This window comes from Vulpes vulpes, chromosome 4 (genome assembly GCF_048418805.1).
Source record: "Vulpes vulpes isolate BD-2025 chromosome 4, VulVul3, whole genome shotgun sequence".
Classification (NCBI taxonomy): domain Eukaryota; kingdom Metazoa; phylum Chordata; class Mammalia; order Carnivora; family Canidae; genus Vulpes; species Vulpes vulpes.
Window position 1 is genome coordinate 64,399,420 of NC_132783.1, and position 26,890 is coordinate 64,426,309.

Here is a 26,890-nt window from a genome sequence, read left to right on the forward strand (position 1 = left end):
TGAACTCGTATGTGGCGATATTCCTTCAAGCCTCAAAGCACAGAAGGAGAATGCCCAAGGCTGATTGCAGTGAGATGCAAGGTTCTTACCTGCTACAAAACTGGTGACTACAGAAGAACTGCAGGGGCATTGGCCACTGATGCATCCTTAGCTTTCAGAACCACTCACCAGAGCCCATCAGCGGAAGGACCTTAGAACACAGGGGATAGAATAGAGCTCCGTCACGCACCTGTTCCCTTGGAGATGGAAGGACAGTGGAATTAACAGGTGGCCTGTGAAATGACCTGCTGAGGGACAGTTACCACCTTATACTCTATCTTGGTTGCGGTCTAGGGCAGGCCCAGCCCCAACACCCTAATGCCTCTGCAGTCTCCCATATAGTTTATCTGGCCAAGGGCTTAGAGATTCATCTGGGACTCCGGAACCTTTTAGGGAACAAAGCTTAGCTGCTTCTTCACTTTCACCCACCGTAAGTAAGAGAAGGGAAAGGAGGGGTGCCTGGGTGTCTCAGCAGTTGAGCATCTGCCTTAGGCTCTGGGTGTGATCCCCAATCCGGGGATTGAGTCCCGCATCAGGCTTCCTGTGGGGAGCCTGCTTCTCCCTCTGCCTGTGTGTGTGTCTCTCTTGTCGCTCATGAATGAATGAATGAATGAATGAATAAATAAATAATCTTAAAAAAAGAGAGAAGGGAAAGGAGCTGTTAGCAAGTACTTGTGCATTATGCTTGGTGCCATTTGTATGTCATTTTATGTAATCCTCTAAACAAGTCCTCTGAAACCTCTCTGTTCTACTGGTAGGAATGAAGGCTCGGAGGGGCAATCACCGTGCCTAAGGCCATTTGGCTGGTAAGTGACTGATGCTGGGTCCAGGGAGGAGAACAAGAGCGGAGCTCTGGAGTCCCTCTTCCCCTTGCTTTAATGAAAACAGCTCTGCCTTCACCTATGTTGCTCCCATTACATTTTGGTTTGAAGAATGAATTCTACTGTGAAAGAGTCTGTGTTGTCTGGACAGGTCCATTCTGTTGTTTCTCATTATCCCCCATCCTGGGGGTGTTGAATTGGCAGCACCTCCTGACTCTCTGCCCTGCCCCCACTTCACTCCTGCTACTTTTGCTCCTACTGGATCCTAGTGGATCTGAGGGGTCCCACTGAAGGGTGTTACTGGGAATTGAAAGCTCAGAGGAGCTCAAGACTGAGAGAGAGCTAAGGCAGTTGCAAAGGTGATTCTATAACCTGCCCAGCCCAGTCTGGTCCTCCAACCCATTGCCACAACCAGCGCCGTGTTGGAGGGCCCAGCAGTGGAGCAAAGCTGACATTTTCCCCAAGGGGTATAATAGGGAGACATTGTTGTGGGCACTCTCTCCCTTCTTCTTCCACATCACAACCAAAGGGTCCTCCAGCCAGCTGTGTCAGTTACTCAGTAGTGTCTTTGGAAGAACTAGAAACTCAGGAATCACTCAAATCAAGTTGAGGGAATTTTAAAGGTACTTGAGCTCATTGTATACTTTTAGAGTTTGAATTTCCTTTTGCATCTAATAACCAAGGGTCCTTGGTGATCTGTTATCATCCTACTCAAAGGTGTTTTAGAATACTAGAAATAAAAACATTTTTAATATCCTCCTCCTCCTCATCATTATTATCATGATGATACCCCCTTTCGCTTCTAAGCTGGGTTGAATCTAATGCGGATGGGGGAAGCCAGCCCCATTATTCTCACCGCCATTACTAGTAAAATCATGCTGAATTAAATATTCAGCCTCTATAGGAGAAGCTCAGTAGGCTAGGTCCAACACCACCCTTCAGAAAATTCAAATTTTGGAGATAGGGAAAATGGCCATCCAGAGAGAGGAGCTCATTTATTCTACATTCTTTGCAAAGATAAGGGAAATCTTTAGAAAACACTGTGCTCTGCTCTCTCCAGTGATTGGGAGCAGTTACAGCTTGTGAGGATCTTGTGTCTGTGCAGAATTCCATAGCAGCATGGCAGCATTTTGTGACCAACACCTGGGCTGTGTGTGAGCAAGCAGGTGTGCTCAGAACCAAGCAGCCATGTGTTGCACCCTTATACTCTTGTTGTGGATTAGGGGATGCAAGGACCTTCCATCAAGCTTGATGGGAATAGGCTCAAACTGGTGAGGATTGCAACAAAATAAGCAATGATGTATCATCTGTGGTCCACAGCTGGAGAAGAGTTGTATTCTATTAACAAATACCTAGTGTGGGGGGTTAGGGTTCTATAAGAGCACCTGGGGCAGCTCAGGTGGCTCAGCGGTTTAGCACCACCTTCAGCCCAGGGCCTGATCCTGGAGTCCTGGGATCAAGTCGCACATCAGGCTCCCTGTATGGAGCCTGCTTCTCCCTCTGCCTGTGTGTCTGCCTTTCTCTCTCTCTCTGTGTGTCTCTCATGAATAAATAAATAAATAAATCTTAAAAAAAACACCCAACCCAAACACCGAGATATTGGTGCAAGCATTTTACAAATACTAATTTATTTAATCCTCATACCAATTATTGTTCTCACTTTATTATTCCTATAAGAAAATGAGGCACAGAGAGGTTAAATAACCAGAACAAGATCACACAGCCAGTCTATTGGAGAGCTGGAATGGAGTCCAGGCCATTTGGATCTAGAGTCTAGGATGTACTTACTATTCATGAAACATCTCTCAGGTGCCCTGGGCTTGGCAGTGGAGATCAGAATCCAATCCAACATGGCTCTTCCTTTCTAGTAACTTACAGTCAATGAGGGCTTACGTTTTATTATTTTATTTTTATTTTTAAATATTTTATTTATCCGAGAGAGAGAGAGGCAGAGACACACACAGGCAGAGGGAGAAGCAGGCTCCATGCAGGGAGCCCCACGTGGGACTCAATTCCGGGACTCCAGGATCACGCCCTGGGCTGAAGGCAGGTGCCAAACCGCTGAGCCACCCAGGAATCCCAAGGGCTTATGTTTTAAAAGAAGTTTTGCCCTATAAGGTTCTATAACTCATCTCCCTCACTTCATTCCTCTGTACAGCTACATCAACCTCACTCAGCTACAGGGATTACAAACAAATACTACAGGGATGTAGTGGCTAATTTTATGTAGGAGCCAGGGTAGGCTATGATACCCCAGTACTAGTTTATATGCCACCGTGAAGATATTTTTTAGGTATAAATAACATTTAAGTCAGTGGATTTTGAAGAAAACAGATTACCCATCATAATGTTGGGGGGCCTCATCTAATCAGTTGAAGGCCTTAGGAGGAAAACCTGAGGCTCCCAAGGAAGAAGGACTTCTGCCTCCAGGCTTGAGACTGCAAAAGTAACTCTTTCCTGGGTCTTCAGCTTGTCAGTCTGCCCTGCAGGTTTCAGATTTGCCTGCAATTGTGTGACCCCCCTCCCTAATCACTTTCTTTATGTACATGCCCTCTTGGTCTATTCCTCTGGAGAACCCTGTCGAATGCCAAGGGGGAAAAGTTGTATTTCTGAGCCTCGGTAATGAAATTCTTCAGTGGCAAATGAGTTCTGTAAACAGGTGGCCAGAACATAAACAAAGGTGTTTGAGAACAGTAGAATCTTCTGCAGGATTTCTGTAATGCAGATACCTCTTATGTGATCCTCATGGCATGTGAGAAAGGAGTTGAATCTGAGAATTCAGAAATTCTGACCCTGGTCCTGGGCTCAGATCTCTACATGCTCATGGTTGGTAGGTTGGAAAGGATAAGGTCCCTCCTTCCAGCAGGAAGGCTCATCCATCCTACCTCATGCCACCACTTCCAATGTATAATACAAAACACTTACGTCATGCCAGGAGTTGGGCTGGAAGTTTGCACGTGATGATTCTTGCAACAGCTCTGAATGGTAGGCATAGCATTTCTAATTTGCTATTTACAGAGAAACATTTTCTGAAGTGTCATGGCCAGGAGTTGGCACTTACCCATTTCATCTGCGGAGATGGTGCCCCCATCTGCAGGGATGGTGAGGGCGTCCTATCCCAGTCCTCTGGTGAGACACAGAAAAGGCTGCTATGGGAATGGTGTAAGGACTGGTGGACAAGCAAGGACACAAGGGAGTAGCTAAAAGTACTTCCAGGGACAGGAGAGCCTCTGAGGGGCTCTGCTGGTATCTGAGAGTGCCCTGTGAGAGGAGCCTACAAATGGCCTTGGCCATAATTTACCCACCCCAATTAGCTACAACAACAGCATTTACAAGCAAATCAAAGGGGAAAAATAGCTTTTCCAAACTGGGGACAGTTGCCTCAGTGCCACATTATGGTGATAAGCACTTGGACCTTATTCCAGGTGAGAGTCGAATGAAACCCAAAGTTTTCCTCTGAACAAGGCTGCTCCATGAAACAGATTTGTCACTCAGTGAGTCTGGCTGTCTCTCTAGGCCCCTTGCTAACCCTCAGGGATACCTTCACAGAAAGCTTGAAGCTTTGCTGATTCAAAACACAGCATTTCCTTCTGCTCAAGCCTTGGCCAGGAAAAGTCAGGTAGGGACCCATATTTTAAGCAAGTCTACTATGTGCGAATGCACGCTCCCAGAGTTCGTTTGAGAGGAACATGTTAAACAGGAGAATTGAAATGGACCAGTTATTCCCAGTTGCACCTCTGCTGTGTTAATGGTAGAATCAGGGTGAGGGACTGCCTTGAGGATACTCACCTGGCAGTGAGCAACACCTGGGCTGTGTGTGGGCAAGCAGGCAACCCCCCATGTTGTTTCTTTGGGAAAAATGCACTCCAAGTATCTTTGTTGGTTAGTAGGTTGACTGGCCAATGAACCGATGGATTCATTCATTTATTAAGTTAGTCATTGCCTGCTATACACCAGGAAGTCACCACGGATGCCAAGACTGTTCTCTTGATCTGAACAGCAACAGTGAGGGGGGTGCCTGGGTAGGAGGGAGGGGACAGTGCTACAAGATACTCAGGGAGGACTGTGCTTCAGCCAGGCATTTCCACATGTTGTATCAGGAGTCAAGAAACAAAGGGCAAAGGGCAGAAGTGATTCCTTATTCACATGTCACTTGACACATACAGGTCATCCAAAAATCAAGTCTTTGCAAGTCTGAGAAAAGTTGGGCTTCCCTGACTCAGTTGGATGAACCAATGAACTTCTTGATGGCTTGGCTGGGTCTTAGATATTCTGGTTTCCTTAGATACCTCACATAGAGCAAGGACCAATCTGGTCAATCAATACACATTTGATAAAGTCAAACCAAGTTCTGCTGTCCTGAAGCCTGCTTTCGTTTGTTTGGCTTTAAGTGGTTAAGCATGTCTTGATTTGGTTGGAGTCTCGGCTCTCACTGGGGTTTTGTGATTGAATTTGTATTTTAGGGATATACTCTCCCGGGAATGGAGAATTTTCTAAAGCACAAATAGTATGTGGGTGTTCTTTACATAATGGCTCAATCCCAGTAACCCACCTTGGCTTAGAGAAGTCTAAGGTGCTAGAGAGGAAGGCCAATCATGGCTTTTGGGAAGTTCTTGTGTGGGAAAATGTAGGATTTCAAATAAGATGTCTGCTTAGGTTGTAATGTTGACAGGAGTGTGGGTGACAATAAAGAGAATGCTAATCACTGAATGTTCTCTTCCAACCACCTCTGCTATCCATGGTGGCCATGCATTCATCTCTGCTTCAGCAGAACTTACGGGGTTGATGACACTTTGCAATTCTAGAAGGATCTTGTCAAGAAATCTCATCATAAACATAATTCATTTTGGCCAAGGAAGCTAGGGCTGTGAGCACCCTTATGTTGGATTCACTCTGTTCTAATTATTTTGTCAAAGAGACTTCTCTTGCTTCCATTTTCAGATGCTTCTGTCTTTGTCAAATCCTAGCGACCAAACTTGAACCACAGGCTCAGGTGTGGGATTCAGAGCTGGGGAAAGAGGGAACAGGCAGGATTCTACATACTCATAGTTGCTTTGTGAAGGCAAGGGCACTTACTTTTGTTGGTCATTATAGTAAAAATGCTGTTAGCTAGTTAGTGTTCATGGAGCATGCGTGATGCCCGACATGGTGCTAAGCACTTTTCATGCATTATCTCACATGCTTCTCCAGCACTCAACAAGACACTGTTTTCCTCCCACTTTTACAGATGGAGGAAACTGAAGTTTCAACGTAGCATGTCCAAGGCCCTGTCTTGGGTCAGGGTCCCAGAAGTGGACCTTCAGATGAGGATTCGTGGGCAGGTGACATGTTGGAGAAGTGATTCCTGGAGAAACTCGTTTGGAGGGGGTGGGGTGAGCTAGACTGGGAGGCCCGTGAAGTTGGGGGAGCATCTCAGGTAATTCCCTGGGCGAGTGACTTCTGTGAGGTCCCACAGGCCAGCCTGGCTTCATGGGTGTGCATCTTGTGCCTGCAGGCTCCATGCTCAGAAGAGCCCCATGCTCAGAAGGGCCCTTGATGCTCTGCTGTTGCTGTCTTGAAATTCTTAATAACTTTGGAAAAAAGGACCTGCATTTTCATTTTGCATTTGGCCCTGCAAGGGGAAAGTGGATGCCCCCCTCATGGATACCCTCACTGGGGGCAAGGGGATGGGGGCTTTATACTTCTGCCATTGAGTATACTTGATCATTGGGTGAGGTCTGCATCTTAACCATTCCCACATTTTTCTAGATCTTTATATATGCAAGTAAAGCTGCTAATGGCAGGCAGGCAATACTCTGCCTCTTGCATTGGCATGCATTTTCAGATAATGAGTCCTAAGAGCAGGGACTGCCCATTTAAAAAAAACCAACAAACTATCATTCCTCTTACAGGCCCATGGACTGTAATGCAAGAGGCACATTCAATAAATATACTAAATATAAATAAGGAATCAATGTGAGGGTGAACTTGCTATTTGATCTGTACTACTAGGATGTTCTGGAAGTGTTCAAATATCTTCTGTATACCTGTACCGTGTTCTGAAAAAATGTCCTCTGTCCACTGTGCACCAGATCTTTAAAAGATATTGACTTAGAAACTTTGGCTGCTTGTTCTGAGCTATGCTTTAGTCCTTGGTTTGCTGTCCTCACAGCAGGACCTGTAGGGGAGAAGGGGGTTAGACAGAGACCCTTCTAGACTGTACCTCCAGTAAAATCTTCCTTCTTCCTTCCCTTTGTCTTCATGGTCTTAGTGGCCCATTTTACCCAGTCATGTTCTCTTCCTCTTCCTCTTAGCATTTTTGCTGTGTGTTCACCTTGTATTTTAATCAGGTCCAATTCACTGGACTAGCAAAGGTGGTGTGCTCATCCTGATGAAAGGACCCATCCGTGTGATTCATCAGGGCCATCGGGCTAGAAATCAACAAGCAAACCACTGCCAAACCTTCGACTTCCTTGCATGGGAAACCAGCAGGGACAGGTTCTCTTTTTTTATTTCCACAAAATGTACATCCCCAAAGCATACAGAGAAGCACATGCTGGATCATAGTGTCGTTGTTTACTCAAGATGCCTGCAAAGGCTGAAAGAGGAAGGAGTGGACATTTGGCCATCAAAGCCAACTGGAGGAATTTTTAAAGGAAGAGGCAGCTTAAAAATCTAGGCGGAAGCTGTGATGAGAAGGCCATTCTTCGTGTCTTCAGGCAAGTCCCGATCTCAGGCATCTCTGTTTAAACTCTTATGTGTGAACATCCCCACCTCCCCCCATAGCTTGTCCTGGGAGGGAAAGAAACCGGTCAAGAGAGCCATTCCTCAGAAGGAATGAGAAGGAAGGAGAAACACAGATGTGTGTGGACTCTGGGATGCTTGGGTGCGGCCAGTTGGGAGCCTTCCTTCTGGACTCATCCCTCCCATCCACCCCCACAAAGATTCCATCTGGGAGGGAGTGTCTTGGACCAGCAAAGAGTTAAATTTTTGTGAAAGGCTTCCAAAGGGCCCTCTGCACTCCCCCCTTCCAGTGGGAGGACAGCTGGCTGAAGATCAGCATTTATATCCAATTAGGTTCTTTACCAGTGCTTGGTAGTTTCATATCCTAGAAAATTTTCCCTTTCTGCCTCCACAAGGACTGTCGTAGGCCACTCCCCAAAAAACTATCTCCAGATGAAAAACTCTAGACATGGCCCCCAGGACCCAGTATAGACTTGCAGCCATCATTCTCTCTCTGTCTCCGTGTCTGTCTGCATGTGTGTGTCTCTCTCCCATCTACCACTTCACTGTGGCTCACCATCTTTCTCCATCCCACCCACATAACCTCAGAAACTACAGAAGAAGAGTTTCCATTTTAATTCTGACATTACGAGGCTATCTATTTTGTGACTCTGAATTGTTAGTCCAAAAAATGGTACTTTCTATTAGATGTTTGATACTTTTTTTTTTTTTTTTTTTGGTCTAAGGGAATAAGATGGCTGAATATACAAAGCATGTGGTTTAATTAACTCTGCATTTCTTCAGAAGTCAGGGTAATAGTGAAAACCTATTTTAATAGAGAGAGCCCACTATCATTTGAGGCTTTAAACTTGAGCCTTTGAAAAAATAATGAATCAGGTAGCTTCATACCAGTATTGCTACATTTTCCTGCCTTTTAAGGCACTTTCTGATATTACCAGAATCTTCTGATAATGAAAGAATTAAATAATGAGATGCATCATGACAATTTTTAAAGCAGCCTTTCCTCGTCATTACCTATTACAATCTGAAGGAGCAGAGGAGAGACTTCCTCTAGATTGTTTTGATTAGGATTACTGTGTCTGATTGGACTAATATCTAGACTTCACCAGTGAGGCTGTGGAGTGCTTCTATTGATGTGTTCGAGAAAGATATATTTCTTTCCACCACCATCGGCTCTATCCCTCTATCCACTCTTTTTTGTTCAGCACCTGGGTGCATTGTGCAAGTCACCAGGCTTAACAGGTGTTTGCTTATTGGTGATTTATCATACTCTTTTCTGATACCATCCCTGACAGAGCTTGGTTTCCCCTTTTGTCCCCATGTACAAAGGACTTAAATGCTTGCAATTGAAAAACTGTCAAATCTATTTGCATAAATCCTTTTTTTTTTCCTGTCTTTCAAGCTACAAGACTTAGATTTTCTCTCATGATGTTTGCTTTGTTTTAATGAACTTGACCACACATTGGATAGGATGTTTCCTGCTTGCTTCTGAGTGCAATCCTGTATGCAGGAGCAGCTGCATAATTTGTAGGGTCCAGTGGAAACTAGAACTGCAGGAGTCCTTCCCCGTTTGATATTATTAGGAATTTTAAGCTGGTGACAGCAGAACATTGGGCCACCAATGGGGACTCTGCAACTGTACAGATCACACTCCCATGAAGTCTGTCATTCCTACAGAGGAACTTTTTATGACTAACCCTAAGCGTGATCTATGACTTAGCCTGACTTTGTTCCTTTGCTATTTTTAGCTTGTAAATGGGGTAAGATCATCCTGTATCCCTCAGTGCTTTGAAAAGATTCCACCGACTACTGGCTTCTATTGGCACTACTGAAAAGTCTACTGTCAAAGTCTACCCCCACCCTTGGTTTCACCCTTTGGCACAATTTTTCCTTACAATGTGTCTGGTTTTGTGTATCTTATTTCAAGCCAATTTTGCTTCCTCAGTCTGATTTTCATCCTAGAAAGTATTCAGCCCCTATCTTTAAAATATTGCCTCTTGTTCCAGTCTTTCCAGAGCTCCTGTGTGATGCACATTAGAGCTTCTTGTTTATCTTCCATGTCTTTAACTTCTCTTTCATTTTGAAAATCACTTTGTCTTTTTGTGCTGTCCTCCAGGTGATCTCCTTCCAAACCATTTTCTGGGTCACAGGTCTCTCTTTAGCTGTCTAATCTTATTGTAAAACCCACTCATTAGATTTCTGTTTTTAATGATATACATTTCATTTCTAGAACTTATATTTGGTCCTTTTTCAAATAGGCCTTGTCTTTTTTTTTTTTTAACAGAGTCTGATTATTTGCTCATAATTTTGATTCTCCCCTTCACATTTTTAAATTATCTTAACCAAAATTTTTAGCCCCTTCTGATAGTTTAATTATCCAATGTTTTTGATATGTGACCCATGCCATCTACTGTGCCTGTTGACTCTGATTCTTTGTGCTCATGTCCCTTGAAGCATTTTGTAGTTTTTGATTGTGAGCTTCTATTTCAAAGAACATTCATGATGGGAATCTTGAGTGGCCAGGGTTAAGGATCTGTCACCACAGAGAAACTTCTCATTTGCTGCATCAAGTGCCCCTGTGGTATTACTAGATTGGGACTGTTTTCATGTTAATTAATTGGCTGAGAGTTCTCAGACCATAAAGGTGTGTCAGTTTAAACCCCAGGGCTGTGTGCAGTGTGGCCTGAGGTTATGAAACTCAAGGTGACTTTTTTTCCCTGCCAGAGCTCCCACTGCACCAGCAGCCAAAGTGTCAGCACCTGCTCCGGTGCTCAGCCTGCTAGTTGCCCTCAGGGATTTCCTTTACTGATCTCAGCTGTGCTTTTAAACCATGTTTGTTATTTTTGTACAGCATATCTAGGTATTTTGTGGCCGGAGGTTTTTCAGATTCTCCTCCATGATAATGCCACAAATGGTAGTTTCTGTCATTCTGAATGTCATTCTGAATTTCTGAGCCCAGAAAAAGCTTTCTCACTATGATTACATATTTTGAGATCTCCCTAGTTGTTAGAGATGGATAGTGGTAAGGGTTGCACAATAGGGTGAATGTACCTAATGTCACCCAAAAAAATGGCTAAGTTGGCCAGGAACCCTGGCCAAACTCATGGCAATTCTGCTGCACTAACCAGAAGATTCCCTTATTTTCATATGCAGCTTTTAATTTAGATGAGGTTTTGGTTTTGTTCTGCAGAGAAAACAGCTAATGTACGCTTTGCTAAAAATGACTAGAGTGCACAAATGGTTGGATTTATTTAGTACCAAAATGTGACATGTTTCAAAAAAAAAAAGAATCTTAGGAATTTGAGGACACTGGGAGGGTTGCTCAGCATTGAAAAGCGAACCGAGGAAAAAGGCGTTTTGGTTTCCCTGTGCCATGCATGCTCTCTGGTTTTGAATAATGTAAGCATCTCTTTCTGTTGTTCCTTTCTTTTGCTGTTGAGTTTCCCGCGCCTTAGAGATCTACTTTACCAGAAAATGAGAAACTCTTTGCCCAGGGAAGCACCAGAGCCATGAAGTCAGATTACTGTAAAGGTTTCATGGCTGAGTCAGCGGGAGGGCAGCTGGTGATCACTTCCTGTCTTACCCAGAGGAAGGAGCTGCCCCGGAAAGGGACATTGACGCCAGACAAACTTTAGATGGTTCCTTTACCTCTCTAGGGGCGAATAAGGCTCTCTGCATGGAAGGTTCTGCTATCTGGATGGGGACAATCTAGCCCCCTGGACCATTTAGGAAGGAAAGTAATTCATTTATTCATTCATTCATCAGTCCTCCCTCTTCTTAGAGTGGAGTGAGGAGGGCTTTGTGGGAAATGTAGGCAGGAAACTTTCAATATGACTACAGATGTGTACTTAACGTTGCTGGTTTTTTTTTTTTGTTTTTTTTTTTTTTTTTGGTTTGGAAATCTTAATTACTCTGAATGAAAAATACTCAGTAATGTCCACAGTTTTTGTTGTGGTTACTATTCTGCGAACATGCTTTTAGGAAAAACACAGTGCAGGGGCCTGGCCTTTGCTGATGAGGCAATTCTGGGTCCCTGTGTTCACTCTTTGTTTTTTTTTCTTTCAAATAACACTCATCCGGCATTATGTATTAGGGCTTTGAACGGGTACTGTGGGGCTCAAATGATAAATGATAAATAGTCCCTGTCCTTAAGAATCTCTGTTTAATGCCTTGTAGAAAGGCCAGCACAAATACAGAAGGAAAATGCTAAATGGAATGCAATTAATCTTCAAATGATCTAATTAAAGAATCAGAATGAGTAGTCCTACCACTTTTTTTTATTGTGATAAAACATACATAACATAAATTTACCTTCTTACCCATTTTTTAGTGGCTTTGAGTACATTTGCACTGTTGTGCCGCCCTCACTCCCATCCATCTCCAGGACTTTTTCATCTTCCCAAACTGAAATTCTGCTTTATTCAACACTAAATCCCCACGCCTCCCTCTCCCTCAGCCCCTGGCAGCCACTGGTCTACTCTCTGTCTCTATGAATTTAATGCCTCTAGGGACCTCATATAAGTGGAATCCTACAGCATTTGTCGTTTTGTGTCTGGTTTATCCATTACCTTTTTAATCGAAGGAAATATGACTTACTGAAGAGAAAATGTCCACCCTGTCATTGACTGACTCATCACTTGGCTTGGCCCAGAGTAAGACGGTTAACTTTCCATTATGGGCTCAGCTCTACAATAACACGATCATTTTAGTATCTTTTCTTGAAGACTCCATCACAATGTTGTGATATTAGTTAATTCAAGTTGATTGACATGATTATAGCCTTAAGAGGCTGCCACTGCCTGAAAACATGTCCTAGCCTCCCTTCTCAGGGGGTGGTGGGGTGAAGTTAGCAGCTTGCAGGTGGATAGCGTGTGGTGGCTCTGTGGAAAGACCTACTGGCTTCCACAGGTTGCATGTCTCACAATGCTTCACATGTGAGCATGTAGCAAGCCCTGTAAGTCTCTCAGCTCAGATGCCTGCCAGAAGCCCAGGCCCTGGGGACTCCTCTCCAGACATGTGCTCTGAACCGGACTGTCTAAAATCTTTCCTCTGGAAACAATCAGGCACTCGTCAAAGGGTCAATATCTCACCGACTGCTTCTGAGCACATGTTACATTTGAGATCTGCCCTATGTTGGGAGCTGAAACATTTTGGCTTGTCTCACTGGAGTTAGGGAAAGGCCTGAAGTCATGAGGATGGCTGGTTCAGGTTTCCCACTGTGTTTCTGGGGCACCTGGATAGTCAGCAGCCTAAATTTTGTACCTTACAGCAAGTCTGGTCTATTGAGTAGGAGTCAACATGGCAGCTTCTTGCCATGAACAAGGGGCTCAGTTTCTTGGGGTTCACTTCTTTATTCCACCAGGATATAAGCTCTACAAGGGCTGATCTGATCAGTCCTGGATCCTCAGTGCCTACAAAAGAGCCTGAAACAAAGTGTGAATATCTCCTACAAACTGGAGGACATATCTGTTGTCAGGATATTTAGTCAATCAACATACTGAAAATTATGTTGCTAGAAGCCAGAAAATGATACCACTATTAAATGCATCCATGCAAGCTACTTAATCAAGAAATATCCCCAACTATCTAGTTCTTTAAGAAACTAGAATGGGGGAAGCCTGGGTGGCTCAGTTGGATAAGCATCTGCCTTTGGCTTGCATGATTCCAGGGTCCTGGGATGGAGCCCCATGTCAGATTCCCTGCTCAGCATGGAGTCTGCTTCTCCCTCACCCTCTGTAGCTCCCCCCCTACTTCTGTGGTCTCACTCTTTCTCTCTTAAATAAATAAGTAAAATCTTTTAAAAATATTTTTAAAAGTTTTAAAAAACTAGAAAGGTGGGCAGCCCGGGTGGCTCAGCTGTTTAGCGCTGCCTTCAGCCCAGGGCCTGATTCTGGAGACCTGGGATCGAGTCCCGTGTTGGGCTCCCTGCATGGAGCCTGCTTCTCCCTCTGCCTGTGTCTCTGTCTCTCTCTGTCTCTGTCTCTGTGTCTCTCATGAATAAATAAATAAAATAAAAAAAAAACTAGAAAGGAAAAATATATGTTTTTCTTCTTTTAAAAAAATTAGTTGTTTTCTCCTAAAATAACATCACTTTGTTCTTAACAAATGTTGTGGAGTCTTCTGGATGTATCAGTGAAACACTTAGCATTGAAAGAGGAAATTAACTACGTGAATTTTCAGGATATCTGTATCTATTGGTTCTCTAATATGGTTAAATGCTAATATTGTCTCTGAGAATGTGATGCTGCGCTTGTGAAGCAATTGTTATAACAGGGCCTCTGTGTAACATTTTCTTGCGTAGGATTTTATTTAAAAAAAAAACACACGCACAACAACAACAACAAAACCCCTAATAAGCTGAGGTCTTGGAAAATATTAGAAAATAGACTCTACAGGCTTACCACATAAGCACGCTGTTTCATTCCCCAAAGGACTCTGGTTTTGAGTGGGCAGTTCTTCCTTTGTCTCTGGGGCTTGGGCCTCACTTCTGTTTTCTGACCACCAGCCAGCCATGCTGTCTTCATGGAAGTCATGCAGTGGAAGGTGACGTGATTCTCCATGACTCCTCTGGGGCCTTGCACAGATGTGAAGTCCATCACCAGCGCACTGCTCTCAGAGAGGGTGCAGGGAAGCCGTGCAGTCCGCCAGAGTAGGGGCTTATGAACAGAGCAGGGGTTGATACTTCCTGTCTGGATGCCCACAAATGTCATCAAGGAATCATCGCAGTTCTTCTTTCTTCTTTCCTTTTATTTGTATGGTTATCAGTGCACGTTGCTTTTTTACTTGCAGGGACCATGTCTGGACAAATAAGCCAAAGACAGCCTATAATTGAAGCAGCATTCCATGTTCCTCAAAGATGTTGGCTTTCCAGCTCCCCACAGCTCAGTACAAGGCCCCGCCCTGGACAACAGATCTTTCTGGGCCACCCGTCATGCTGGGGATAAGACATCTTCAAAAATGTAGAATATTTTTGGACCTCTGATCCTGACCTCCACATCCCCAGTCCCTTTTGGACTAGACAGCCACGTCCTCAGGTTCTTGGGGCCTCATCACACCCCTTCACCTGTGACTAGACAAGGACTAAGGGATCGGGGCAGTGTGGGAAGGGGTTGTCAAGAAGGCTGTCACTGACCAGGCCCCACAGCCTCCTGGAGGCAGACTGGCTGGAAGCGCAGTGCTTTCTGTGTCAGCCGATGCAGAGCAGGTGCTGAGGCAGGTGATGGGAGGGGAACCTGGGATCAGAGCCTTCCCTGGAGTAATGATTCCTGATGACACTGCTGATGTACTGCTGGCTGTGGCAGCCTGTCTGGGAGGTCATCCCCACCCTCAGGTCATCCTTTGTGTAGAGAAAGATCACTGGGAGGTGTTGCACGGTTGGGGTGCTACCTGCACTGACCACTTTTGTTTGTCCACTTGGCTTGGGTCCCTGGACCCTTTGGGCAGGTGACTGGCTGACATCACAGAAGCACTGAGTACATAGGATGGTTTGGGAGTACTTCAGCATGGTGGCAAGGGAGGGTACTTCGAAAGCGAATGGCCTTGGTGCCCTGGCCCTTCCCTCTATTCTTTGAAATCTAACGGCATTCTGGCACTTCCTTTTGCTTGTTGCATTACTTAGGGGAACGGTAGCAACAATAGCAAATAAAGCCTCCAGCACTAGAGCCTTAACACTGATGGTTACGTCCTGTTCAGGTTCATGGGTGACCGTCCTCAGGTGATGATGCAGGAACCCAGGCTCCTTCCAGCTTGTGGCTCTGCAGTCTCCTAGGCCCTTGAAGATCTCTGCACTGAAGGTGAGAGAAAGTTAAGCTTACATTAGCCTGAAGTGACACATTCCATTGACTGGAGAACAGGGAGAGGTAATCCCAGTGAGAATTCTGTGCTATGGCCGGGACGGTGCCAGTGTTGATGGACAGTTAGTTTCTCTGTCACAGTAATGGGATAAACTTCCAAAGCTTCAATTTCCTCATCTGTAAACAGAAATTGAACCTACATCTGAGAGTCACCATGAGGACAAGTGCTAACACACATGATGTGGCTAAGCTGGAGCCTGACATGGACAGGGCCCTCCACCTGGGGCTGCAATTACAGCCAGTGGGAGAGGGCCTGTCTCATCTGCTGGAGCCAGGGTGGTTCAGGCTCATGTGTGCCCCAACTACTGCAAGGGCTCCCTGTCTATCCTGTGCTTCTGTGCAAAGAGGTTTCATACATAAGACGGTTATGCAATATTCATTCTGTATCATGATTATTATGTAAATGTGAGTCTATGTCATAATGATTATTAGGTAATATGTATTAGGTATTGTGATCATTTTGTAAGTGCCAGTGAATGGCTTACTCTAACATATGTCCCATGGACTAATATTCCTGGGGCATTGGCATAAGCTTTGGAATATTTTCCCATTGTTTGCTATCTCTCAAAAGACTTTTGTTTATCAAAGCAATATAGATCACTGCAAAAATTGCCAACACACAGCTAGAAAGTGGAGCTTAAAAGTCTCCTTCCCACACTTAGTGCCTCTTCTCCTACCATTGTTGGGTAAGCAACCATCGTTAACACTTTCAGCAAATCCTTCCAGAAATACTCTGTGTTTATATGCAAGTATATTTAAATCCTCTCTTTTTACACAAAAGCAAATCATGCTAAAATGTTATTCCGCAACTCCTTTTTCTGCTTCCTTGTCTGCTCTACTCGCTGCTTTTAACAGCCACTCAGTATTCCATCGTGGCCTGAGCCCCAGTTTATTTTATTTAACCAGAGGCAAGAGCTTTATTTGTCAGTAAAAAGGCATCAAACTCTCCTTTTGTCCATGTGAGTTGATGGCTAACTCCCCAAGCTGACCTCCCCAGCAAATTGCAGGTGCCCCCTGAAATCACAATCCCATACGGGTGCCTCTGGGGTCCACGTGCCTCCTACCAGGGCATCCCTCAACATCCCAGGACTTGAACAAGTGTAGTTTAAAAGCTCCTGCTTATTCTTCTCAGGGATGAAGTCACAGGGGTGGGGGGAGGAGTGTGGGATGGGGGGCGGGGTGAAATAAGCTGTCAGAAGTCTGCAGGAACTCCTTCCCTGTGCCTGTAACCTCAAGCTGGCTCAAAATAGCAAAGCAATCTTTATTGTCTCCTCCAGGGCACTGGGCACACTTGGTTCAACCTTCAGAGATCTAGGCCCAGAGGAAGGTAGATCAGAAAAGGAATCCTCTTCTGCTGCTCCATTCATTTGGATTAAGACTTCTTAATGTAGTGAGGAAACCAGAGGTTCTTGCAACCGTGCTCAAGTCCCAGATGGGCGATAGTGGTTCTGCGTTCAATGAAGCTATGAAAATGATTATGCACCATGTCACTCGTCCACATCACAGGAACCCATCTGACTTCGGCCCTAGGATATTGTTTTCACGCATCCATGTGCCACCTTCTGATTTCCTTTTTCCCATCTTTGCATACAGCCTTTACTAATTTATTTAACATTTATGTACCGAACAATTTCACTTCTAAACCTACAAACCATTTTAGGTCTGTCTTAATCCTGAGCAATGTCTCAGAGTTGGGTTGGGTATGTGTTCAGTTATATTTTTTTGAATAAACACATCATGATAAATCAACTCTTTAAAAAATCGCTCTTCATACCTCAGTGCCCACACCAAGCTTTGGCAATTGCTGCCCAAGGAACTCCCACATCTCTTTAAAGGAGATGTATCTCTTTGAACAATTTAAGAGGAGACCATTCTGAGATCTTTGAATCACGTAGGATTTGCACAATAAGAAGACAATGTCCATTTATTCTCCTGCATCAGCACAGAATGGTATTTTTGGCCACAGTGATCCTCATGGAATATTTTTTGCTTTTTCTGGAAAGCAAATAAATGACTCCTTTCCCAATTACCACTGAGGATAAGTAGTAAAGAGTGAGGGAGCGCCCAGAGACTCCGGCTCTAGCAGATGTAGACATCTTTTTATTGCTTTGCATGCACTGGGCCAGGCTCACATTAGTTCTATTTTTAGATTTTCGGATTGACTTGGTGAATCTGGCCTCCTTTTCAACAGATCATATTAATGAACTGCAGATGGTCCATAATTGATTCCTCTCGATCACGATTTATTTTGCATGCAGGCAAATGTCCTTAATGTCTCCTTGGGGAATAGTCACCTAGTTTCTAAAGCCCCTGCTCTGTCTGGGAACAGGTTTTCTCTTTGGTTTCAACATCAGGGGAGAGACTATTCTAGATGGATTCAGTGAAGCGCTTGGATGTATGCTTGGCATCCCTGGCAATTTGTAGGGAGTTTGGAATCCTGGCAGTTAGTTTTGCATTCAGTTACATGAGATGCTGATCCCTATCAGCTTGGTGGATGAGGCAGGGGCTGCGTTACTGGATGACATTCAAGAACATTTCCCCTACCTACTAACATACTTGTGAGCTCCAGTATTCCAGCAGTCTGCCCAAATGATTCCTCGCCTCCCCTGGCCACACCTTGAAGTATCTATCGATGTAGGTCTAGGTCTCCAAAGGCATTTTTTATTTTGGGTTCAACAAACTTTTCCTTAAGAGGCTCTCATTTTCCCCTTTGGCTCCATGTGAGATCTCACTTGGGGTGACTAAGCACCGGCAAGGCGTCTGGGTGTTTGCATGAGTTTGCGCACACGACAGCGCAAGATGCTCTCCAACCGCACTGAGAGGAGCCACAGATGGTGCTGACAGGACTGCTGCTGGCTCAGGCTGGGTGTTTGCTCGACTGAAACAGAGAACCAAGGGGAGTGATGGAAAGAGAAGACAAAGTTTCATCCATGTTCATGCTCCAGACAAACATCTATCGATTTCCTGGTGAGTCACTAACTCAAGTTGGGTAACTCTAAATCTCACTAATCAGACAGCTGGATTTATCCCTGTAATATCCCGCTTGGTGCTTTACCCAGGATGCCCATTTTTCATCTGGAGGAAGGGTCCCACTGTCACCCAGGAGGCATGTGGTCACATCCATTCTGCATTGGATGCCTTGTACCAAGAGACAATTTACATGTTCATCGGTATAAACACATAATTCGAAAGCTGAAGCTTCTGTATAAACATCATAACTTCATTTTCAGGTCAGACAACTTTTGCTCTATTATTATCTGCCCTTTGGATTATTTGAGCTCCTATTCACCATAGAAATCACAGAGAGTTACCTTTCTTATATTAAGCTATAACTGACATCTTACCTTATTTTAGTTTCAGGTGTACAGCATAATGATTCAATATTTGTATGTATTGTGAAATGATCACCACAAAAAACCTCATTCACATCTGTCACCACACATAATTACAGAATTTTTTTTCTTGTGATGAGAACATTTAAGATTTACTCTCTTAACAACTTCCAAATATGAAGTACAGTGTAGTACTGTAGGCTGTACATGACACCCCATGGACTTATAATAATTTTAACTTTTGGAATTGAGAACTCATGTTGTCCAAATATGTTCTGGGACAGCCTTCAAAAGGGCCAAACCTCAGCTGTCCTACAGTTGACTTGATCTTTTAGAACATCTCCAAGCTGATGGGTTGGACAAAGCACATCAGTAATGAATCTTGTTGGCTTTGAGATGGACAGCAGCTCATACTTGTCTTTCCAGATGTTGCTCTGGTCTGTGGACAGTTCAGTCTGCTCTCTTCCGGAGGATGCACATGGTGTGAGTGGAAGGCTCTGCCATTCTCCCCAGTTCTTCCTTATGGATTCCAAGCCTACTTCTGATGGCCTTGATTATGACAGAGTCTATTATCTAAGGAAATGCAGGGTTCCAGCAAAAAGTGAATAGTTACTTTCATTCGTCCTGAATTGAATTATCAAGGTGCCTGACAGTTGTGTGTTACAAGACTTTTGGACAGGTGGCCATCAGAAAGCATTGTTTGCTTAGCTTAATTCTCTTTAGGCACCAACATCTCTGAAATCCAGCAACAAGACTCTGGGAAGTCACTTGACTCCCATTGTCACCTCTAATGGGCAACATTTAATGGACTAACATTTCGTGGTTTTGGTATAGTTCGGAAATTTCCGATCTCTGCTGATAAAGGAGTTTATTATTTTTCTAGCACATGATTCTGAGGGATTACTGGCTTGAGAATTTTAATTGACCTCAGTAGATCCCAGTTAGGAGGAAGACGGGGTGATTGTGGAGTTGAGTTTGGTCACAGATTTATAAATACTGAATGATAGACTCAATGCCTATCATTTATCCTTCAAAGATTTTTTTAAAAAGACTCTATTTATTTATTTGAGAGAGAGTGCGTGAATGCACAAGCAGGGGGAGGGGCAGAGGGAGAGAGAGAAGCAAACTCCTTGCTGAGCAGGGAGCCTGATGTGGGGCTCGATCCCAGGACTCTGAAATCCTGACCTGAGCTGAAGACAGATGCTTAACCGACTGAGCCACTTCTATCCTTCAAAGCTTTTTTAAAGTTCACAATTGGCTAGCATTTATTTGAAATAAATCCCTCATCCCTCTTTCTGAAAAGGCCTGTCTTGGGCACCTGTGCTTCCTTCAATTTGCTATTGGAATTAAATGGGGAGAAGACTTAACGGAGAAGACTAAGTGGAGCTTTTCATGCACATTACCTTTTGACTAAAGAATGTCTCATACCGACCCAGGGCCTCCGCACCCCCAGAGAAATTTGCTGTTTTGGCAGGCCATTCGTCTTTGTCATTCAGAGGATAAAGATGCTGAAGAAGAAAGGAGCAAAATGCCTGATGCCTCAGGATTTGTGGACTCTTCCATTTGAAGCCTGGAAGGGGCTTTGCAGATTAGGATCAGCATTTAGAGTGACCTCACCACGTATGTATGTGGAATTAGGACGAAGGTGTGTAGGATGCTGAATTAACTGGACCAAGGTTAAAATCCCAGCTTGGCCTCTTACAAACTGCTTGACTCTGGGAAAATTCCTTATACCTTCCAATCCTTAGGTCCTTCATCTGAAAAATGGGATGCTACCACACCTGTCTCATGGAGCTGCTGTTAGCTAAAATGAAACAAAGGAGGAAAAAGCCCTTTGCACAGTCTGGAGCATTACCAGAGTCCTGGAATGTTTCCAGCAAATGTTGGTTCATGTCCTCTTCACATGCAAAGGGAAAGCGACTTGTCACAAAAGCCAGGTCCCCTTGAGCAGGCCTACAGGGCAAGCTTTGTTTGGGTTGAGGCTGCCAGTACTCAAACGGCACCCTGACTCTGAAAATGATTATTCAGAGTGCTGCGTTTTTGCCTCTGTGAAGCCAATATCCTGATTATGTTGGTGTTAGGAGCCTAACCTGTGATTTCGCTTTCTTGTGGTTGGGAGATGGACTGGACGGTCCCTGACAAGCCCATGGGGAGCTGTCCAAACAAAGCTGAGAGAGTGGGCTGTGATCCATGGGCAGTATCTCTGTGCTCCTGTGCCAATAGCACTAATGATCGATCAATCAGCAAACCAAAAAATAAAATCATGGATGTTTTCTACATGCCGGACACTGTGGTAAGTGATTTCCATTCTGATTCCACAGCAGGACCTCTGCAGAAATACCAGGACTCACACATTCCTACAGCAGCGCTAGGAGTTCTGTGCTGTTTTCATCCCTGCCTCACAGATGAGGAAACAGTCATAGAGAAAGCACTTAATGGTTTACAAAGCAGTTGAATATAGCATATACTTTTTTGAGTACCAAGACGTACATAACAGTAGTCAGAAATATGGACAATATAGAATTAAAGAAGAAAACTCAGTCACTCTTCATCCTATTACTCGGGGAAGTTGCTACACACATGTTTTTTGGATGGTTAACAGGGATGGAGGTAAGGGTGATGAGGATACATTTTGTAGACACAGAAACAAGGGCTGAAAGACAGTGGCCCATAGCCTGTAGCAGAGCCAGGCCTCACTCACATTTTCCTGCATTTCTCTACCTCTTTAATCAGCCAGAGATATTTTGGAAGTCTAAATCTCTGTTGGATTTGCCAGTTCCCCTTCTGCCTTGGAGAAGGCCCCAAAGGATTCTTTGCAGGTGACTGGAACCGAGGTGGGTTGATCTGTGAGGGTACTTCTGTCACTCTCAGGTTTCTAACCTGTGAGCTTCAGGTCCCTGGAGGAAGGGGTCCGCCAGAGTCATTGCAGGGACTTGAGGTACCTGTGCTGGCCAAACCTGCAGAGGCTAACTATTGCCTCCCACTCGTGTGAGCTATTATTTGTCAAATTATATGTAGATGATTGTGATTAATAAAATATATATTTGCTTGTAGGCATACCTGAATTATTTTTTTTAAATATTTGATTTACTTATTTGGGAGAGAGAGAGAGAGAGAGAGAGAAGCATGAGCAGGGTGAGGGGCAGGGGAAGAGGAAGAAGCAGATTTCTCACTGAGCAGGGAGCCTGACATGGGGCTCAGTCCCAGGACTCTGGGATCATGACCTGAGCCTAAGGCAGATGTTTAACCCACTGAGCCACCCTGCTGTCCTGGGATACCTGAATTCTTTATGAGCTTTTGTCATTATGTATTTTCTTAATCAAGAAATATTAGGGGCACCTGGGTGGCTCTGTGGTTGAATGTTCAGCTTTTGGTTCAGGTCGTGATCCTGGGGTCCTGGGATTGAGTCCCACTTTGGGCTCCTGGCAGGGAAACTGCTTCTCCCTCTGCCTGTGTCTCTATGTCTCTCTCTGTGTCTCTCATGAATAAATGGATAAAAATCTTAAAAAAAAATTAAACACACAGCCATTATCATGTGAGAGTCTGCCATATTTTGGGGGTTTACAAAGCCATGTACAAAGGGGTTCCCATATAGAGATATAGGAGCTGTTAATACAGAGGAGAGCCAAGGTCAATACGGTGACAAACCATTGAAACCCCAGGCCCAGCAAGGCAGACGTCTGCACACCTCATGGGGGAGCCCAGCAAGAGGCCAGCAGGAATTAGGAGAGACTTCTATGTAATGAGGTCTGGGAAAAGCTCACTCATTTGTGGGGTTTGTGGTTTGGCATCATGTTTATGAAATACCCACTTGATTTGGTGTTTTTTTTTTATTTTTAAGATTTTATTTATTTATTCATGAGACACACACGCACAGAGAGAGAGAGGGAGAGAGGCAGAGGGAGAAGCAGGCTCCATGCAGGGAGCCCGAAGTGGGACTCGATCCTGGGTCTCCAGGATCAGGCCCCGGGCTGAAGGCAGGCGCTAAACCGCTAAACCACCGGGGCTGCCCAATTTGGTGATTTTTAAAATGAGCTTTTAGGCGCACCTGGGTGGCTCAGTTGGTTAAGTATCTGCCTTTGGCTCAGGTGATGATCTCAGGGATCATGGCCTGGGATCGAGGCCCATGTCAGGCTCCCTGCTTAGTGAAGAGTCTGCTTCTCCCTTTCCCTCTGCCCCATCCCACTTTCTCGGTCTCAAACAAATTTTTAAAAATCTTAAAAAAAAATAAAAAAATGAGATTTTATCTAAACTCATTTTCATGCCATGTGAACCCAGTCTGTTTGGACAGCTAATCCAATAGAAATGGAGATGCTGACTTTGTGCCTCTGACCTTTCAGAGGGAAAAAATGGTATTATCTACTGTGATGGTGGGAAGCAGCCCCCCATGTCCTTTCTCAGGGCAAGGAAAGATGCCACCAAGTTGCATGTCCCACACTGCTACATGTCTCCTGGTGGGGTGGAGCCTCTCAGCACCCTCTCGCCTGTCACCTGGGACCCTTCCCTTCTGTCATATAGTTGCAGGTTCCATCCCTATTTCCTCTGCCAGATTTTAGGCTTTGTACATGCATGCTGTGTCTGCTGAGCCTTCTTTCCTGGGTCCAGCACAAGATATATTCAAAAATATTTGTTGAGTGAATAAATCAGTGAATGGATGAGTATATGAATAGTTAAGTATGACTTTGACTTGACACGTTAGAGACTGAAAAGGTTTTAAGGAGATTTTAAAGTCTGGATCACTATTTATTAAATGTGCCTATTCAGTTTTTTTCCTTTTTATTCCCCATATGGATTTATAGAAGCTCAGAGTGTTAAATGAAAAATCCTATTTCCACCCCTGCCTTGATTATAGAAACAACACATGCTTATTGTAAAAAAATTTAATTAACGAGGTGAGGAAAAGGCTGACTGTCCTTATCACCACACCTCCATGTCTCTGTGAGCACACCTACCTCTCCAGAGCCCCCTGGGTGTACTCGGCAAGGTTTCCTCAGAGCCCCCAGACCCTTTCTCTGCCATGCTCTGTGCCCAGGAGACTGACCTATCATGGCAGATAGCAGGCTTCTTTGCACACCCTACCCCACCTTCCTGTTATGGTAGGGAAGGCACTGGCCAGAACGAAGCCTGTGGAAGGAACAGAAGTCAGTGCACTGCTCCTTTGCCATGACCTCCCAGAGGTCAACTGTCCTGTCTGACCTCAGTGCTTACCTCTGGCCCCTCCTGCATGGCTCCAGTCCTAGCCAGGACCAGGACACACTATCTCCTCCTTGTTCTTCATGCTCATGGGGTCATGATGGCTTCCCACCATTGCTGGTCTCGGTATCACCATCCCTCTTGCTGGGGGATACCCCTGCTGTCCACAGCTCTTGAATTGGTCCCTTCACAAAAGCTCCTTTATAGGAACCATATGGGATGGAGTCTGCTTCTGGCCCGATTAAAACCATTCACACCTGTATGTACATACGTGGCGTGTTGTATCATACTTTCTAGCTGGTTACCAGCTTTTATTTTTATTTTTTATTTTTTTAATTAATTTTTTTTTGGAGTTCGATTTGCCAGCATATAGCATAACAGCCAGTGCTCATCCCATCAAGTGCCCCCCTCAGTGCCTGTCACCCAGTCACCCCGTCCCCCCGCCCACCTCCCCTTCTACTACCTTTCACTTTGTTTCCCAGAGTTAGGAGTCTCTCATGTTCTGTCTCCCTCTCTGATATTTCCCACTCATTTTCTCTCCTTTCCCCTTTATTCCCTTTCACTATTTTTTATATTCCCCGAATGAATGAGACCATATAATGTTTGTCCTTCTCCGATTGACTTACTCTACTCAGCATAATAGCCTCCAGTTCTGTCCATGTCGAAGCAAATGGTGGGTATTTGTCGTTTCTAATGGCTGAGGAATATTCCATTGTATACATAAACCACATCTTCTTTATCCATTCATCTTTCGATGGACACCGAGGCTCCTTCCATAGTTTGGCTATTGTGGACATTGCTGCTAGAAACATCGGGGTGCAGGTGTCCCGGCGTTTCACTGCATCTGTATCTTTGGGGTAAATCCCCAGCAGTGCAATTGCTGGGTCGTAGGGCAGGTCTATTTTTAACTCTTTGAGGAACCTCCACACAGTTTTCCAGAGTGGCTGCACCAGTTCACATTCCTACCAACAGTGTAAGAGGGTTCCCTTTTCTCCACATCCTCCCAACATTTGTTGTTTCCTGGCTTGTTAATTTTCCCCATTCTCACTGGTGTGAGGTGGGATCTCATTGAGGTTTTGATTTGTATTTCTCTGATGGCAAATGATGCAGAGCATTTTCTCATGTCTTGTTGGCCATGTCCATGTCTTCCTCTGTGAGATTTCTCTTCATGTCTTTTGCCCATTTCATGATTGGATTGTTTGTTTCTTTGCTGTTGAGTTTAATAGGTTCTTTAGAGATCTTGGAAACTAGCCCTTTATCTGATATGTCATTTGCAAATATCTTCTCCCATTGTGTAGGTTGTCTTTTAGTTTTGTTGACTGTTTCTTTTGCTGTGCAGAAGCTTTTTATCTTTATTAAGTCCCAATAGTTCATTTTTGCTTTTGTTTCCCTTGCCTTCATAGATGTATCTTGCAAGAAGTTGCTGTGGCCAAGTTCAAAAAGGGAGTTCTCTGTGTTCTCCTCTAGGATTTTGATGGAATCTCGTCTCACATTTAGATCTTTCATCCATTTTGAGTTTATCTTTGTGTATGGTGAAAGAGAATGGTCTAGTTTCATTCTTCTGCATGTATGTGGATGTCCAATTTTCCCAGCACCATTTATTGAAGAGACTGTCTTTCTTCCAGTGGATAGTCTTTCCTCCTTTGTCGAATATTAGTTGACCATAGAGTTGAAGGCCCATTTCTGGATTTTCTATTCTGTTCCATTGATCTATGTGTCTGTTTTTGTGCATGTACCACACTGTCTTGATGATCACAGCTTTGTAGTACAACTTGAAATCTGGCATTGTGATGTCCCTGGCTCTGGTTTTCTTTTTCAATATTCCCCAGGCTATTCGGGGTCTTTTCTGATTCCACACAAATCTTAATATTATTTGTCCCAACTCTCTGAAGAAAACCCATGGTATTTTGATAGGGATTGCATTGAACGAGTAAATTGCCCTGGGTAGCATTGACATTTTCACAATATTAATTCTTCCAATCCATGAGCATGGAATGTTTTTCCAACTCTTTGTGTCTTTCTCAATGTCTTTCAGAAGTGTTCTGTAGTTTTTAGGGTATAGATCCTTTACCTCTTTGGTTAGGTTTATTCCTAGGTATCTTATGCTTTTGGGTGCAATTGTAAATGGGATTGACTCCTTAATTGGTTACCAGCTTTTAAAGTTAACAGTGCTCTGTGATAGGAATCTCTTAATGCCAGTAGATATAATTATGTTCCCTCATTATTCTATTTGTTAGGATTTTCAATAGGATCTAATTAAATCCCACAAATATTTATTGAGTTTCTACCCTGTGTAAGATATAGTCCCTGCCCTTAAGGGGGTGGTGCCATGTGGGCCTTAAGACAAGATAACTGAGTGGAAAATAAGAGGTGTCATAAAGGAGATGCTAGCTAAAAGTCATAAGAATTCAAAGGAGAGAGTGTGGGTCATGCAGAAGGCTTGTTGGAGGAGGCAGTGCTGTGATAAGCTAGGGTGTGTGTGTGTGTGTGTGTGTGTGAAGACTTAAACCAAAGGGAGCCTGGAAGACACCCCAGGCAGGGAGGGTGGCAAGACCCAAGGCTCAGAGCTGTGAACTTATAAGGTTTTGAGCTGTGAAGAGTCTGGTTCAGCTGAGCAGAATGGAATGTTCTTCCAGGGTACTTTATTCATCTTACATTTTTTCCTTTTTTAAAAAAGATTTATTTATTTACATTAGAGACAGTGCATGTGCAGTGGGGAGGGGCGTATATATAGAGAAACTTAAGCAGACTCTGCAGTCAGCATGGAGCCTGATTCGGGGCTTGATCTCACAACCCTGAGATCAAGAGTCAGACACTTGAGTGACTGCACCACCTTTAAGGTGATTCTTCTCACCTTTAAAGGAGTTTTCTGGAGTGGATTTCATTTTTCTTTCTCCCTTCGAGATTATCATCTTCTCGAGACCAGGGA

General features: G+C 44.2%; 1 long non-coding RNA gene across 1 annotated transcript in view; it reads left to right on the plus strand.

Moving 5' to 3' along the window:
• The first annotated feature begins 312 nt into the window (after positions 1-312).
• The window catches only part of LOC112927361 (uncharacterized), a 38,530-nt gene continuing 11,952 nt past the window's right edge, over positions 313-26,890 (plus strand). The window contains exons 1-2 of the long non-coding RNA XR_003236519.2: positions 313-469; positions 798-845. This is a non-coding gene — a long non-coding RNA (uncharacterized lncRNA). The remainder of the gene's footprint in view (positions 470-797; positions 846-26,890) is intronic.